This window comes from Macaca nemestrina, chromosome 1 (genome assembly GCF_043159975.1).
Source record: "Macaca nemestrina isolate mMacNem1 chromosome 1, mMacNem.hap1, whole genome shotgun sequence".
NCBI lineage: Eukaryota > Metazoa > Chordata > Mammalia > Primates > Cercopithecidae > Macaca > Macaca nemestrina.
Window position 1 is genome coordinate 25441074 of NC_092125.1, and position 9012 is coordinate 25450085.

Sequence of the window (9012 nt, forward strand, 5' to 3'; positions counted from 1 at the left end):
TTCATAGCAGCATTATTTGTAATAGCCCCCAAATGTCCATCAACAGTGGGATGGAAAATAAGATGTAGTCTATTCCCACAGTGGAATAGTTCAGCAATGAGTGCTGCTACATGAAGCAACATGAATGAATCACATAAGGATGATGCTGAGCAAGAGAAGCCAGCCACAAAACACATGTATGATTCTGCTTATATAAAATTCAAAAGTAGACAAATAATTCTAAGGTCTAAATATGAAAACAACAGTTCCTTTTGGGAGATAATGACTGGAAGAGAGCACGAGGGGAGCTTCAAGGCTGTTGGCAATGTTCATTTCTGGAACTGAGCAGTGCTTGTAGAGGTGTGCTTACCTTATGAAATAATCACTGAGCTCTACACTTGATTTATATCCTTCTATGTGTCTATGTTTGTGTTGCTCCTTAACAAATTACACCTAAACTTAGTGACTTAAATAATGAACATGAATTATTTCATTATTTCTTTGGGTCAGGAATCAAGGTGTGGGTTGACTAAATAGTTCTGGCTTAAGATCTATCGTGATAGTTGCAATCAAGCTGTTGGCTGGTGCTGCAGTCATCTCAGGGCTCCACTGGAGTCTTACAATTTTTTCATAATCTCAGAATGACATTCCGTCATTCAAGGAGAGGGGATTAACACAGGGCATGATACCAGGAGGTGAGGAAAGTAAGCATATATGATTGGTGCTGTTATACTACTCCAGTATTCAGAGAGGAGGCGTAACAAAGACGACGGAAGAACATCTACAACTTATATTTATCCTCCAGTCCAGCTTTATGACCTCCCCTGGTCTCATGCCTTAGTCTAGAAGTGGAACATGATGGAAAGGGGAAGGAGGGGCTAAAAAAATCCTCAACAACATGAACTGAAAGTGCATATGTTGGCAATAATGTTTGGCAACAGTGGAGGCCCAGCTTCGATGGTCCCTGGTGGTTGTAGGCCAGTGCAGAGCTGCAGCATCTGGTGCAACAGTTCCCCGTGAAAGTGGCTCATCTGAGGGCTGTGACAACAGAAGAAAGGCCCTTGTGCAGCTGTGCAGGCAGAGGTGGCCCCAGCAGGCAATGGAGGTTGAGCTCATAAATGAGGTGCCTCTGGTGATAGGAGCAACTTGGAGGAGAACTAGAGGCCCCACATGAGTGGAGACAATAGTCATCAATATAAAGTGCTACTGTGAATGTGATCCACTTTGTCTTCCAGGCAAATAGAAGCCACTTATGTAGGTAAAGCTTTCACTGAAAGGAAGGAGAAATCATCAGCTAGATAGATAGTAACTATGCTAGAGGTGAGTGAGAAGCTGGCTTTGCTCAAGGTGTCAACCGGGCAGCTGCTGGACTGAATCCAGATTGGCTGGTCCTTACGTTGCCCTTGTTGCTTGTCTACAACCTCCGAGAGTCTTGAGCTGGGTGTCAAAGTCTCCTTCTACCCAAAATGTGGATATGTGATGCAGCGAGGCATCAGGAGATAGGGAATGCTAGGGCTGTTTTTCCTAAAGGCCAGAAGGAAAATGAAAGCTAAGTAGTGGCAGGTAAGGTGGAATTGTCATGATATTATGTGGCCTGTATGTCGGGAGCTTATGCCATTTATTTCTTGCTCCACGTGCATCATTCCTTAAACAAGTGTTTGCTAAATATTTAATGTGCATTTATATTTAATGTAAGGGGTTTTTTTTGTACAGTAGAAAAAGCCACACAACATCATATGCATTAAGTCTGATAGTCACAGGTTTCCATATGTGGGGATGGCTTAATTTTGGAGGTGGTGACTCAAGGCACTGTTAGTGACCTAGGTGACTACTAGAATACCAGATACAGTCACAAGAATGAATTCAGAGCCCTTTAAAAGCTATGCCTAGCAAATTCCCTTAAGGGTGTGTGAAAAATGGAACTATAGAAAATAATTATCCTGCTCCTCAAGCAATTATAAATGAGATTGTGTCATGTCTTTGCTTAAACCCTCCAGTGGCTACTCCTTACACTTCCTATCTACACCGCTTGGCATGGCCTGCAGGGTCTGAGCTGGTGGAGCAGGCCCCTGCACACTTCTCCAACCACACTTCCTGTTCTCAATCCCCAGCTCCATCCACATGCCTCTCCTGGCTGCTCCCCAAACATCTCCAATCCTTTCTGCCTCAGGGGCTTTACACTTGCTCCTCCTTCTGCTAAGAACTTTCGTCTCTGAGGTCTTCATGAGCCAGCTTCTTTCCAACCCCCTTCTCAACTGTTGAAGATAATTTCATAGAGACCTTTCCTGACTTACCCCATTCAAAATACGCACTTCCAGACACTCCCAGCTCCATTACTCAGTTTTGTTTTTTTCCTAGCATCCACCACAATTAACAATTATATTATTTAGTTATTTGTCCACTGTCTTCACTAGGATGGAAACTCCATGGGAGGAGAAACTTGTCTGTTTTGTTCAGCTCTGAATTCCTGGGCATAGATCAGTGCCTGGGCCACACAGGTACACGGGCACTGACTGTTAAATGCATTAATATGTGGATGATTAAATTATGGGCCATGTTTTAAATCAGGGGTGTCCAATTTTTTGGCTTCCCTAGGCTGCACTGGAAGAAAAATTGTCTTGGGCCACTTGTAAAATACACTAACACTAATGATAGCTGATGAGCAAAAAAAAAAAAAAATCGCAAAAAAACTCATAATGTTGTAAGAAAGTATACCAATTTGGGCAACGCATGGGCCACGGGTTGTACAAGTTTGTTTTAAATGTTTTTAGCTATGTTTACTTCTATAGTTTGTATAACTTGAAGTACAATTTAAGATGATATCACTCTACATTCTTATACTTCTATCAAAAGAATATATTCTTTCTATCTATGTGCCTCAGTAAGAAGCCCAAGAATTCTGGGCTGCTCTTCAAGCTATGGGCTCAGTCCTGTTACAATTGCCTTGTACAAAAATAAATCATTGGATAACTGGGAAACTGGAGTCTTCTGCAGACAGGCTGCATTCAGAGCTTTTATGTGGAGCTGTTGAGGATGCACAGGATCTCTCCCAGAAACAGGCAGCCTAGAGCCAGATGCAGGTATGGCTGGAAACCTGCCCTTGCAAAGTTTTTCAGGGTGCAGGGATGAGAGGATGCCCTCTCCCATGGCGTTGTCCTAAGCTGTGGTCCCTCTGTGCACCCGTGAGTCTGAACCCCAATGTGACAGCTCCTTGGTTACACAAAACTCTCAGCATAATCACCATGGCAAATATTTATTAAGCTCTGTGTGCCCAATACTATTCCAAATACTTTCATGTACTATCTCATTTCATTTTCATATCAACCCGACCACATAGCAGCAAAGGTCGTCAATTTCACATCCTCATTTCCAAAATTCAAAAAGCTCTGAAAACGGGACATTTTCATCAGTCATTTACCAGCACACCTTCCCTCGGCGAGGCTCTGCGTGTTTTTTATCCATTCCTATGCACCACAGGTGTTCCTATGTCTCACTGCAGAACTATGAATGTTGTGGAGGAAACGCAACCAGAACACCATGACCATAGACTTTCATCCAGACTGCCAGGCAGGAGCAGTCCCTGAAAGGAGTGTTCTCAAATACCTTGGGGAGGAGGGAGGGTTTTTGGTTTGTTGTTTGTTGCTGTTGTTGTTGTTGTTGTTGTTGTTGCCGTTATAGGGCCTTAGCAGGGGGGTCAGCCCTAATTCAGGAAGTTCAGGAATAGTAGATGAGGGATGGATTTTAGAAGAGAGAGGAATTCTTGCACATCAACCACCGTTGTTCAGGCAATTTGGATTTCATTAAGAGGGATGAGAAGGAGGAGTTAGGGGCTAAGGTCATGTGTTAGAGTGGGTGGAAAAACAGCCGTGGAGGACGAGGACATGCCACAGCCTCAGTGGAAACTTCTCCATCCTCAGTGTGTCTCTCAGTGTATTCGATTGCAAGTACTGCTCCAGACACCACTTTCTCTATTCTAGGAAGTTTCCCAGGCTGCCTCAAGAAATGTGAAATTCTTTTCTTTTGTGTGTAGTACATAAAATGGATACTTTTGGCCAGCTTCTTGCCTTTCTCAGATCTGAAAATCCTGAATTCGGAGACACATTTGACCCAAGGGTCTTGGGTAAGGGATTACAAGCTCTTTTTCTCAGCCCCATCTTACAGCTGAGGAAACCGAGGCCCCTGGGGGTCACAGATCTTGCCCAAGATGTAGCATTTAGTGAGTGGACTAACAGATATCCTGTATTCCAAAAGTCACTCCCAGGTGCCCGAGAGGCTTAGAAGGAATGCATGGCCTCAGGTAGGTGCTGTGCCCAGAGCTGCCCTCCTCACGTCCACAGCATCCTGTCCTGGGCGGGAGGTGGAGTCACTGCCCCTCTCCAGACAGAGGTCAAGGATGAGTGAAAACTCACCCTGACGTTACCATAGTTCTTGCCTCTCCGAGAGTTGATGAGAGAGCCTGTGGTTGTTTTTCTCTCCACTATATTTCCTCCCTGATACACTTCCTTGGCCATTCACAATCATTTATTTTTATGTTTTCCTTAAGGATGACATAGGATGTTTTTATAAGCCTACGCCTTCATTGAAAGTAAAAAGAAAAATGCTTAAAGAGGGTGACATGCTCTGGCCAGGCCTTCAAGATCTGGCAGGAAAACAAGGGCAGCCCTTTCCCACTGCAGGGCTTCTCTGGCCATGCAGCCATGAGGTGAACTCCCACTAATAAGCACTTTAACCCTCAATAAGCGCTCTCAATACTTCATGGGTAAAGACGGGCAAATGTTTTTAAAAGTAGATATGTTACAAAAATTTTAAGTAGGCCCTACCTCCAAAAAACAAACAAACAAAAAGAACACCTCAGGAAGGGCTCCATAAAATGTTTATTTCACTGCAACCTCTTCACAGAGCCTAGTTTTGTTCTACAAAGAGCCCAAACCACCTACATTCTTCACCCATAAGCTTATTACGACCCTAAGTTTCGTGTGGATTTCAAATATGTGATTTTCTGTTTGACAGGAGGCAGGTAGAGGTAAATTAACCTCCTTTCTTATTGCTGGCTCAGCTGCCCTGGAGGGCTGTGGGTTACAGAGTGACTTCATTAGGAGAACAGAGGGATGCTCGGGAAGAAAGGCTGGAGCAGCTCCCATCTCAACCGCACAGGGAAATGGTTGCCTGACTTGCTGTATTATAATAGCAAAGTCTCTGCAGGGAACTCATTTCAATACTTTATATACTGAACTTGCTTAATAAGAGTCTGGCATTTGTCAAAGAAATCGGCTTCAACTATGATTTTTTAAATACTAACCAACTACAAAGTAACCCACCAATATCGGAGGGCTATACTGGTTATTTAAAACTCAGCAGCCTAGAGAGCCCCGTTTCCTTCAGTTTAGTGGGGTCACTTTTTCCTTTAACATTTAAATGGAAATATTTCATACGCTGGGCTTGGAAACTCAGCATTTCCCCACAGAATGACTGAGGATTCCCAGGGGTATATGCTGTTTACAATAGTTTTCTGCTAGATTTTTTATCTTGCTTAAAGCTTTCTTTGCTTGTTGTCCTGAATTAACCCAACAAACACTACTTTGCCTTAATTTCCCCGCAACAAACACTGCTTACCCAAAGCGTGGCAGGTTTTTGTTGAAGCTTTGCGGGAGGCGTTACATTGCATGTACCACTGCAGATTATTTAAAATGGAATGTTTGAGTCTCTATTCTATAACGTTTCCCAGGCTGCCTCAAGAAACTTGAAATTCTTTTCCCTTTAATATGTACAATAATTTTGCTTAGTGTCTTTTCCTAGTACAGCCACCAAGGCATGGGGGCTACTTTTCCACAACAAAATGGCTTTCTGAGCATTTTGTTCAATGAAATATATTTCTTCTTTTAAAGGAACTCTGGGGCCTATTTTAAAACTCCCTCTTTCACATTTACAAAATTTCAAAGGGAAACTTTAAGTAGTTAATCAGTATATGCTGATCAAATAAATTTCAAGCATATTGGTTAAATTCATCTTATTCCTCCATAGAAAGGGAGGAAAGGCTGGGCACAGTGGCTCACGCCTGTAATCCCAGCACTTTGGGAGGCCAAGGTAGGCAGGTCAGTTGAGCCCAGGAGTTTGAGACCAGCCTGGGCAACAAGGCGAAACCCCATCTCTACAATAAATACAAAAAAAAAAAAAATAGCTGGACATGGTGGCATACACCTGTAGCCCAAGTTACTAGGGAGACTGAGGTGAGAGGATCACTTGAGCCCAGAAGATCAAGGCTGCAGTGAGCTGTGAGCATGCCACTGCTCTTCAGTCTGGGTGACAGAGTGAGATTCTCAAAAAAAAAAAAAAGGGTGTGTGTGTGTGTGTGTGTATGTGTGTGTGTGTGTAACATTTGTGTGTGGCGGAGGAACATCTGAGTGGGCATTTTGTGCCAAGGGTAATCATGTGTGCTATCTGTGGTAAGCATTATACCATCCACCTAATATTTCTGGCTGTCTGCCTTCTGGGCACAAGGGGGACCAACTTAGGGTCAGTGGGGCCATATGACTCGTTCTGGCCACTGAGATCTAAATGGAAATGATATGTATCACTTCCATTCAGACCCTCCAGAAGGCTCTTTACCTCAACCTAGGTTGCTACGTTCCAGATTGTGGGTGCTCTGTCCACTTGCGTCTTGGATCAGTGTAGAGTAGATCCTCCTCCCACCAAAGCTGGTCTGCAGGGACCCAGTAAACACGTATTATGAGTGGGAAATAAACAATAAACCTGTTGTTTGAAGTCACTGAGATTTAAGAGATATTTGTTACCATAGTATAGCCTAGCCTACTTTGAGATACTATCTAATTGTAGTTCTTGCAATCACTCTCTGAAACAGGTATTATTATCTCCATGTTATTGATGTGATTTTCTCAGACCACAGAGCAATACGTGGTGGAGACTATTTTCAAATCCACATCCATCTGATCCAGTGCCTGTGCTCACTACACTGAATTTATAGTTACTCTTATTAACTTTACTTTTTGGTGAATATTCTTACAAACAGATTCATAGCTTTTTTGAATTTCCAATTCTGCTGTGCAGTGTTGCCAATAAAATAGCACCATAGAATTTTTACTCAATATAATTTCATATGATCCCCACAACACTCCTGTTATGTCAGGCACATTCTTTTGTTTGTTTGTTTTGGTTTTAATTTTTTATTTTACTTTAAGTTCCAGGATACATGTACAAAACGTGCAGGTTTGTTACATAGGTATACATGTGCCATGGGGGTTTGCTGCAATTATCAACCCGTCATCTAGGTTTTAAGCCCTGCATGCATTAGGTATTTGTCCTAATGTTCTCCCTCCCCTTGCCCCCACCCCCCACAGGACCCACTGTGTGATGTTCCCCTCTCTGTGTCCATGTGTTCTCATTGTTCAACTCCCACTTTGAGTGAGAACATGCGGTGTTTGGTTTTCTGTTCCTGTGTTGGTTTGCTGAGAATGATGGCTTCCAGCTTCATCTATGTTCCTGCAAAGGACATGTTCTCATTCTTTTCTATGGCTGCATAGTATTCCATGGTATATATGTGCCACGTTTTCTTTTTTGAGTCCCTCATTCATGGGCATTTGGTTTGGTTCCAAGTCTTTGCTATTGTGAACAGTGCTGCAATAAACATATGTGTACATGTGTCTTTATAGTAGAATGATTTATAATCCTGTGGGTATATACCCAGTAATGGGATTGCTGGGTCAAATAGTGTTTCTGGTTCTAGATTCTTGTATAATTTTTAAAAATTTTACTTTAGGCCGGGCGCGGTGGCTCAAGCCTGTAATCCCAGCACTTTGGGAGGCCGAGACGGGCGGGTCACAAGGTCAGGAGATCGAGACCATCCTGGCTAACATGGTGAAACCCCGTCTCTACTAAAAATACAAAAAACTAGCCGGGCGAGGTGGCGGGCGCCTGTAGTCCCAGCTACTCCGGAGGCTGAGGCAGGAGAATGGCGTAAACCTGGGAGGCGGAGCTTGCAGTGAGCTGAGACCCGGCCACTGCACTCCAGCCTGGGCGACAGAGCGAGACTCCGTCTCAAAAAAAAAAAAAAAAAAAAAATTTTACTTTAAGTTCTGGGATACATGTGCTGAACGTGCAGGTTTGTTACATAGGTATACATGTGCCATGGTGGTTTGCTGCACCCATCAACCCGTCATCTAGGTTTTAAGCTCCACATGCATTAGGTATTTGTCCTAATGCTCTCCCTCTCCTTGACCCCCACCTCCCGACAGGTCCTGGTGTGTGTTATTCCCCTCTCTGTGTCTATGTGTTCCCATTGTTCAGCTCCCACTTATGAGTAAGAACGTGCAGTGTTTGGTTTTCTCTTCCTGTGTTAGTTTGCTGAGGATGATGACTTCCAGCTTCATCAATGTCCCTGCAAAGAGCATGAGCTCATTCTTTTTTATGGCTGCATAGTATTCCATGGTGTATATGTGCCACATTTTCTTTGTACAGTCTGTCATTGATGGGCATTTGGGTTGGCTCCAAGTCTTTGCTATTGTAAAAAGTGCTGAAGCAAACATACGTGTGCATGTGTCTTTATAACAGAATGATTTATAATCCTTTGGGTATATACTGCAGTAATGGGATGGCTGGGTCAAATGGTATTTCTGGTTCTATGTCCTTGAGGAATCGCCACACTGTCTTCTACAATGGTTGAAATAATTTACACTCCCACTCACAGGGTAAAAGCGTTCCTATTTCTCTGCATCCTCTGATTGCTGCCTGCTCCTTCCTCTAGAAGCTTTGTCCCAGAGGGCTACTGGCCTGATGCCCACTGAAGCTCTCCCGTAGGAGGTGTCTGTCCATCCCTGTTGGGATGTCTCTCCCAGTCAGGAGGCACAGGGATCAGGGACCCACTTGAGGAGGCAGCCTGCCCCTTAGCCGAGCTCGAGCTCTACTGTGCTGGTAGAACCCTCTTTGTCAGGATCTGCTGCTCTTTTCAGAGCTGGCAGGCAGAAACATTTAAATCTGCTGAAGCTACGCCCACAGCCGCCCCTTCCCACAGGTGCTCTG